A 9,965-nucleotide genomic window follows, 5' to 3' on the forward strand; every position below is an offset into this window, starting at 1 on the left:
AGTGGATGAAAAGCTCTCATTCAGTCTCACTCGGTGAGCTACAGTTTGTTAGACAGACACACACACACACACACACACACACACACAAACGCACACACACGCATGTTGTGCTGAAAGTGGTATCTTTTCAACAAGCGTCTTCACTAAAGCTGCTTGCGTTATGAGTTTCTCTGCTCCTCCATCAACTTTCGTCTCGTTTCTGTTAACTACTCCCAGTAAAGCTGCTGATTTATGCCGAGGAGCTGTTCTGCACACCGAGATATTAATGAGATGCTTCTGGAGGAGGAGTCTTCATTGATTTTTCTCAGAAGTCGTTGATGTTTGTGATGAAAGGGAGTGTGTACGCTGATTGCAGGTCACTGCTTGTATACACTCTTGCTGCGCTCTGTTAACGTAGCTTAAACCTCATGGAGAGACCTCCGCCTTGTCTTCACATCATCTCAGCGTACATAACCCAAGTGTCACCTCAGGTTTGCAACTTTTAATATTAAAGTATTAAAAAAAACCAACTACTGGTCTACCAATTAACTGCTAGGAATTGACTCTAAATAAATAGATTTTTATAAATATTTTGAATGGTGATGCAGCAATTTCTAGAAAGTAAATAGTAAGTAGAAGTAATTGTTTCATATTTTACTTTCTTTGTTTTTTCTCAGGCCATCTTTTACCACTGCTGCTAATTAAATGACAGTTTTTAAAGGTTTGGAAAGGCTAACTTTACGGTACTGCAATTGTGTCTACAGCAAGCCCACAGATTAGTGCTGTCAACCACTCCTTTAAGATCCCAGCTGCATGTTGCTCGGCATCTGTCGGTCAAATGCTGATTGGTTGACAGTGACCGGAACCGGGTAGGGAGCGATAGTGGAGCTCACAAGGAATGGGAAAAGCATGAAAACATAAAACAATGATTGCAGTGGACACTTTTCATTGTTTGTAACACTAGGTTTCACTTCAGCTCTTTTGTATGGCTGGCTGATGGACCAACTACAGCACCATCAAGCCCACAAAGTGGTGGTACCACCTGTTTTTGACACTGTCTCCATCTGACAAACAGCTGTACCATAATTTCATCTACACTGAGCTTCACTTTATTTTATGGACAGATTTTGTTGTCTCGTGTGACTATCAGCGGATTCTCAACAATAACATGGAACTGTGGGCCACAGTGAAGGGTCAACCTCTGGGGCTAAGAAAATGGATCCAACTGCAGTTTGTCAAATGACTGCTTTAACTGGCTCTAAATGTGATTCAGTCTCCATAGACTCTTATGTTTAAATGCCCAAAATCTATAGCAGAAATAAATATGTTTACAGTTTGATATAAAAACACTGATTGTTTCTACAGATAATTTCCCCTTCATAGCAAATACAAGAGGGTTTAATAGGGTTTGCATAACTTATTTAAATCCTACAATGGCTTAAAGTTATGCAGAGTTAAGTTTTTGTTCAGTGTGTGGTGTACATGAAATCACATTTTGACAGGGAAATAACTACAAAAACGATGCACATTGCTAACCAGTGCTAGCATTAGCAGATAACTCTATATCTTCTATAGCCTCTCCCTCCTCATCTGTATGAGACAGCTAAGATGCAGTACAAGTGCTGTATTGTACTAAAAGACCATCAAAGCAGTCACCTGCTGAGTTTGTTTGGTAAGTAAATTTTTCATTTAGTAAAAACCACAAAAAACCAACAGGACAAAGCAAAGATGAAAAACAGCCAAAATTGCCACAGTGATTCTACCTTAGAAACATAAACAGATAAAAACAGAGGCTGCAGGCTGACTGCTCATAAGTTTGTTACCTGTTGAAGTTCAGGGTCTGGCTGCTGGGCTGGGGTCAGCATTCACTCAGCTTAAAGAGTTCTTGGCTAGCTTTGTGTTAGCAACAGAGGAGGAAGGAGGATTTGTCTGTCAAAACATTGGCAGATTGAGTTTTACCAACTTCATATTGACATTGTCTTATTGGGAAAAAGTTATTTTACGACTACTACTGCTGGAACGAAGTCAACTTTAATTAGATGTGACACCCAGCTCCGAAATCTGACTTCAGAACTAACAGGAAGCATATCTCCCAAACACTACCCTGAAGTGTTTGATATCATGGCTAAGCTTCAAACACGTGTATCACCATTCTGCAAATGGTGTTGAAGTTTTTTTTTTATCAGCATGTAGTGATAAGGTAGCAAAAACCTAAAACAATCAGCAAACAAGATTTTGTCTTTATTGACTCAGGTTTGCTGTTACTATCTGTTTCCTGTGGCATTCAACAATCAGAAAACCAAAATTTTTGCTTACACGTGAACTAATAATGCTGGGTTTCAAAGTGGAAGGAAGACAAACAGAAGAGCAGAAGAACTAGAAGAAGAGGATGAAGATATAAAAACAAAAAAGCCCATGATGCCACACATGTCTGAGTTAAGATGCCGCAGTGTTTGTCCTGAAGCCAGCCTTGTTCTCCAAACTCAACCACTGAGGAGCACTCGGACAAACTCGTTCTCCTTGATTAAATCCCGCTCTGACCGTGATCTTGGTTCTCTTCACCAATAACTCTGTTCATTCCTCTTCTTGCTCTTCACCACCGCACAGACACTCCTCAGACAAGAAGATTAATTTACTCATGTTCATTTTTCAGGTTTTTGTGTCTTCTCTGTGTTTAATGTATGTGCGTCCATTGATTGATGAGCTGAAGCCCAGGAGCATAATCATACACTTCCAGACGTCATTTTTCACTTTCAGTCTTGATGGATGGACTTGATGCGTCTGATCGCTGCTACCTCAGCGTGGGGGGTCTAGGTCATCTTGTGTGTGTGTGTCCTGTTGGCTAGCAGTCCATCTGTCTGTCTGATGGAAGTAGTGATTGAGTAGACACCCACATCAGCATTAGAAGGCTTGTTTGTGAGGTTTTTTCCTCCCATCCTCACCTGGACGACTACCGCTCGCAGCAGCTAACTTTCGGAGAATTTAAGTTTGCATGTTTGCTAAAGCGAAGACCATCAGGTTTATTGTGATTTATAATTTTTTTAGCTTTTGAACATGATATATATATTTTGTTATTGTGTCTTCTTGTATAATCAGTGCAGATCTGAGCTCTATAAATCTGGAAACCTTAATTAAATACATTTACGAGTTTACGGCACCTATCTTAGTCTTCTTCTTAGTCTTAATCAATGACTCAATGAGCTTAATACAAGGCATCCTAAATTATTTTGATCAAGTGTCATCAAAAAAGCAAAAGGAAGTCTCATGGAAAACTCTAGGATATGGATATCTGCTGCTACTGATGCTTATAAGCACTCTGACTCCTCTAAGCATTCATATGTTTCTCTAGCACTTCTTTATGTGAAGTGATATTTTGGACATTTAAAAGTTTGACTCTTTTAAGTTTTCAGTTTAATTAAGATTTCAGTACTTAGATAGAATTATACATAGGGATGGGTATCGTTTAGGTTTTATCCGATACCGGTGCCAAACCGGTACTTTTGAAATGGTGCCGGTGCTTAAACGGTGCTCAAACCGGTGCTTAAAGAATGGAGAACACAAAATTGGTCCAAAAACCTCTCATGTTCAGCTGTTTTTTGTAAAAAGATAACAATGTTAGCCTTTTCTGCAGCTATGGGGCATATATGGTATCACTCTTGGCTGGAAGCAGTGCTTAAACAATGGAAAAAACACAAACTTTGTCCAAAAACCTCTCATGTTTAACTGTTTTCCACTTTTTCTTTGGTCATTTTAGCCTTTTTGGCCAGGGTGAAGGGAGTATCTGCCATCAAACAAGAAGACGGCCGCATGTAGCTATGATGATGTTTGCTAGTTCACCTTACATGTATTAATGTAATAACGTGGTTAGCCTACTCAACGTAAATTACACACGAACAACATTAGGCTACTCACGAAGAGAAGAACGGCTGCTGCTGCATCATCATCCGTCATCATTTCTGCTACACTGGCAGGGCTAGGGGCCAGGACTCTCCTCTTCGGTTTCTTGGGGGATGTTGCTAACTCCGGGTTCGATAACAGGCACCACACCCGCAGTAGATGTGCACGGTGTGAGGTCTCTCAGCAAGCTATCAAATACGGCGCATTTTTCGGCTTTTAAAAAAAACGCTATGCGTGCCAGGTGTTTCATCAGATTTGAGGTGTTACCTCCTTTGACAGTATCACAGTATCGCCTTAAAGCACTTGTTGCAGGCTGCTGAGTTTGCATATTTTGCTGTGAAGTACAGCCAGACTTTTGACCGCTTCGCCTTGGGCATTTTTAATCAGTAGCTCTGCTCTAAAAGAACATACGTACCTGGCCCCGCCTACTATCCTCGGAAACGTAAAATGATTGGCTAGAATCTAAAGTGTATCACAGCTCAGGAAAAAAAAGCACCGAAATGTGCGCTGCTTTTCGGTCTGGTTACTACCGTTTATGTCAGAACTGGTGCCATCATGGCACCGGACACCGGTACCCATACCTAATTACACAGTTCTTAAACTTTTTTCAATTATGTGCTCACTTTAAATGTACCTGGTGTTACAGATCACTGTTACTGTTGTTTTCTTCTGCTTCTGAGTTTACAGGTGTCACCCAATGATGCTAAACGCAGGACACCTGCAAGGTATATGGGGTATGGCCGTATAAGTGTCCGCCTCCTTAGCCCTGCCCCCTCTCCTTTTCTACCTAGCCTTGTGCTTGATCGCTCTTTTGTTTAGAGTAAAAAGGCATTGTTTTTCTCCTTGCTTTTTTAATTAAAAGAAGTGGCAGGTGAACTTTATGGTTTCGGTAGTACATACAGGTATGAGTGTGAGAGTCCCCAAGAGCTGCTTGAGCTCTCTCCTTTTTTCACAGTATACAGAAACATTGCAGAAATCAATACAAAAAGGTAAGCAAGCCAAGATCCATCAGAGATTAGTTTTAGATCACAGCTTGGTTTTAAGTTGCGGAGAGAAGGTTAAGCAACGGACAACTTTAAGGTGATCACTTTGGGACCCATGTGATGGATGAAAGCATTGGAAAATTACTCTATAGGGCAACTACTGAATTTTTCATCCATTATGGCAATACTACATGGTTTAGTAACCTGTCTGTTAAGCTCAGATCACAAATCCAAAATTTGATTAAAAGGGCTTGAAAGATAACTGTTATTTTCCCTCGCTCCCCCCCCCCCGCATCAGTAGGACAACAGAAAATTTGAGCAGTCGCTTCACTAGCTCTCAGTTCAACACAAAATGACCTTTAAAATCCTTCTATTAGTTCATAAAGCTCTCAGTGGTTTGGTCCCCCAGTACATCTCGGACTTGTTCACTGTCTATAACCCAATTAGACCTCTCAGGTCATCAGCTCCAGATCTTTTATCTGTTTCCAGAATTAGATCTCAGTGTGCTGAGGGTGTTTTCAGTTACTGTGATGCTCTTTGGAACAACCTGCCTGCTGACCTGAGGTCAATTAGAACATTTTTGCACTCACGGGCTTACACCTAATAACTGTGTGTGTGTATGTGTGTTTTGAAATTATTACTTTTATGTTAAGCACATTATGTTCACATGTTATGAAATGTGCTATATAAATAACATTGCCGAAGGTACAAACCAGATCCTTCATAAAGAGTAGAATTTGCCGTCAGAAAAGTGCAAAGCACCGAGCTGTAAGTTAAATAGGTAGAAATTTTCTTAAGAGACACTATCAGTTTAATTAATGAATGATAATAGGTGAATTGTGAATGTGTGCTGCGCTGGTCAAAGCTGCTCTGCAAAGGTGTAGCTGTGTACTGTTTCCAGGGGGCAGTGTCAAAACAACTGTCAAGAGCTACATTTGGAGGCGTAAAGGTGAGGCCTTCAAACCTAAAAACATTGGTATCAGCTACCAAGCAGGGTAGTGGTAGCATCATTCTGTGGGACTGTTTTGCTTTAACAGGTACTGGTACACTGCACAAAGTAGATGTGATAACAAGGAGGAGAAATTCTTCCACTTATTCAACTTCATAACAAATTAGCGGTTTGATGGATGACGCTTGGTCTGTGCCAGGAAACTAACCAGTTTAAATGAACTGCAGCAGTTATGCCAAGAACTGTGGTCAAATAACCAGACAGAAGCTTGATGATGGCTACCCAAAGCATCTGGTTTTGATGAAAGTTGCTAAGGGAGATTTATCCAAATATTAGGAGTAATGTATTCATGCTGTGTGGATTAGAGAACATCCTAAATAAAGCCAAAGTTCTGCATACAGTTCTTGTTTTTTAAAGTCATTAAAGATATATGCTGTAAAATAATTCCACTCTGGAAAAGAACAATTGAAGAAATCAGTAAAAGCCCAAAGTGACCATGACACACATATATATGTTGAGTGTATGTAAACTGACTATAACCATAAGTCATAATGGATACAGAACTTATTTGCAGTGAAGGTCTTGTTCAAGTTAGCTTCAATAAGCACCTACATGCAGTGTCGTGGGTTTTGGACTATGTGCTGACTTTTTGGAGAACTGTGTGCAAGTGCATCTCTGTAGTCTCTGCATGGGTTAAATTCCCACAACCTCATTATGAAAAGTTATGGAAAATGACACCACACTGGGACTGCAGCAGTCCTCTGAGTGGTTTCTCTTCAACTAATCCTAAAAGTCTAAATTACTTAAGTGCTTTAACTTACTTTGTAAGTCATAAGGTAGTGTATAATGTGCACACAGTGCTGTAGTAGTATTGTATTACAAGTACTATTATATTCTTTAAAGCATGAATCTGTTTTGTTTTGTTTTTTTGTTTTTTTTACCTCTGCTGCTCTGAAATGTCAATTACTTCTTGCAGATTTGCAGACCAAAGCACTTTTCAGTGCAACTTAATGCAATAGCACTCACATACATATGCACAGAAACAGACACATACTAACAAACCCACACAATCAATGCTACGCTCATGGTTAGCTCATCCTCCTCCCCATCATTGCGCTTCAACTCGCCACAATGCCTGCCATAAAATTCCGAGGCTAGAGAGAGCAGAAGAAGGGAGGTGCTAAGAAAAGCACTAAGAGATGGCTGATGTTAAATTGACTGGAAAACAGCCGCTTGCTTTTTCATGCTAATTGCCGTGCAACAAATTGTTAATTTATTCCACACATAAATGCAGACCCCGCCCCCCAAGATTTGCCTGGAAATGTGGGCAAGCTTAAATATCATCTGTGCATCTGACAAATCTCTGCAGAGGCACAGCCTCACGCAAACCATGCTTTACATGGTCACCAATTAGAGCTGCTGAAGTCACTGAACAAGTTAAAGAAGAGAGAATACATGTCGACACACATCCTCTACTATCTTTCACTCTCCGTCTTGCTCTTCTTCTCTCTCTCCCTCTCAAACACACTCAGACACATTCCTCCACACTTTCTCAGAGCAGGTTCAGGTGGTTTTGAGGCGATTTGACGGTTGCTGTTTTATTGATGGTTCCTGTCGAACATGAAACCTTTCTTTTCCCACCTAACCACACACATACTCACTGCCTCTGGGCTGTCATTCAGGACGCATACAGACAGCCAGAAACAAGGGGCTGGCGTCAGCTCTACCGGGCCCTCAAGTCATGTCAGGTCCTGCCTCAACTACACAAACACACAACTCATGAATACACACATTACACACTTATCTTGGATCTTTATAGTGAGCTGCACCCTCCACTTAGCACTGCTGTAAAGGTTTTCCTGAGCTCACAAGAGTGCCATCTTCAAAGAGCTCCATGCACGCACACATGAACGCACACTGAAGAGCCACGCAGACTTCTAAGTGGACTTAATCATTTCACATTTAGCTTCAAAGAGACTGTTTAAACACATACTTGCTCACAGTCTGAAAGCACAGCATGAGACCTGTCCTCTTTAATAGTCTTTCAGTGCAGCTTAATTCTGTGTCTTTGAATTCGGCTATACATTTTTCCTGTCAAGTGGCGATGCTGAAAAAACTTCCCGTTTGTGTATGCATCTCATAAACAAAGCCAAACAATTCCAGTGCTTTGAACTAAAAACAATAATAACAAGGAATTCTGAGTTTGTGCTTAAATCTGCCCATAATTTGAACTAAATTTAGGCTGTACTCCATGATTTACGGGGGCAAAGTTCATCTCAGAGTTTACTCTCAGTTCAAGGTCTTGCTCCTACCTCTCCTGTAATGATGTTATATCTTTGAGCATCTCATCTCCTCAGGAGGTCTTTGACCTGTGATCTCTCAGGGTCATATAGTTTTGGAGACTGACCGCAGGTTGACTTTTCCCTTCTCTTTGTGCATCTTTTATGTCTCTATCACCTTTGCAAATGTGTACATATAATAGTAAACTCCTGCATATGCCACTCAGATTTGGTCTTTGAGGATGTCTTCTGAGTCACAGAAGTGTTAATTACTGTAGGTTTGGCTACATGGCTGGTATCATGGTTGAAGTTGGGGCAAAGAGCTGAAGACAGAAAAGTAAACAGTTTGTGTAACAGTACAGGCTGCAGTAAAACTCAAAGATATTCTCTTTTGATGATTAGAATTTCACTATAACTAATACCTTCTAGTGATTTTTGAGACAGTAAGGTCACATTTAAACCATGAATGCAAAATCATGCCATATGATGTATGTATGAAAACTATCCAAGCCAATCCAGAGTTAAGACAAAGAGAGACCCAGCTTCCCACTCTCACATTCACACATACAGTATGTCCAGTTTGAAATCATGAAGCAATCAAAGGAGAATGTTTTGGATTGTGGGGAGAAAACGTGTGAGGCAACTGTTCACTTTGAAGAAAAAAAGGGGGGAACAACAAAGTTAATTATTATAACTGCAGCTTTGACTGAATTACACTATATGTCCATAAAATAACTGGAAAAAAAAACACTGAAAAATTGCTTAAAAGATTTTAAGTAAAGCAATCCTGCATTAGATTTGTTCTCAATTACTATATTGTAAAATTGTAAAATCTATTTTGTTTTCATCAACAAAGGAGTGTCATGCAGTGCAGGTTGTGGATGCAAATACAGACTAGAGGGGTATAATTAATAAATAGGAAAAAAAATGATGTTTAGGCAGGGAAATAGTCCAAAATGGTAGCAGATAAAGTCCAGATACTATGGGGACAACAGGAGGAACACCAGGAAACTCGAGGTTTTAATACGCACAGGAGGCAACAAGGGAACAGGAAACAGGTCGGGAACTAAACACAGATGACACTAATCACAGATCCCGAGACAGGAAGTAAAGCTAAAAGAAAGAGACAAATAAATATCAAAATAAAACAGGAAAAATCACAACGAGAGAACACCTAACACAAGCACTTAACAGCAAGATATGGACAAGAACAGGAGAGAAGGACACTAAAAGTCTGATTAGATGCTTCTCAAGTATTAGCACAATGCTCTGTTTTCTTGTGTTCCAGGTCACTGCAGAAGTATTTCTTTGGAAACACTTCACCTGTTTTTGGACACACCTCTCTCAGTCACAAACAATCACACACATACACTCACACATGCACGCATACTTTAGAGCAGAGATGTTTATTTTGTTTTTTTCTTTTTCTTTTAAGCAATAAAACCTTATTATTCCAGTCAATTAAACCATATGTGAAGAATGTTCTGGGCACAGACAGAATCTGTCAAACTTGTATCCCACTGACACACATTTAGACACACACACACACACACACAGTAATCCAGCCTGTCACAAGGTAATTTGTTATTAGTTTTACAGTCAAAGACTGTTGTCAGGCTTATCAGAATCTTCTAGCAGGGTGTGACAACCAGTATCTGATGTCACAAAAATTCTTTCTGTATCCGGATTATGTCTGTCATTCATTCTTTATTTAAAAGAACCAGAGCACTCCCTCATTTCTGACAAACACTGTACTTATATTTTTACGAGCTGTTCAAATGTATATTTCAAAAGGGATTAAAAACTAACAAACAAAAAACAAAACTAGGTTGTAATTCAGTTTGATGCAGCTACTCAGTTAAAATGAACACAAAAAAA

The sequence above is a fragment of the Pundamilia nyererei genome, unplaced genomic scaffold (genome assembly GCF_000239375.1).
Source record: "Pundamilia nyererei isolate P.nyererei 1_Seehausen unplaced genomic scaffold, PunNye1.0 scaffold00413, whole genome shotgun sequence".
Taxonomy (NCBI): domain Eukaryota; kingdom Metazoa; phylum Chordata; class Actinopteri; order Cichliformes; family Cichlidae; genus Pundamilia; species Pundamilia nyererei.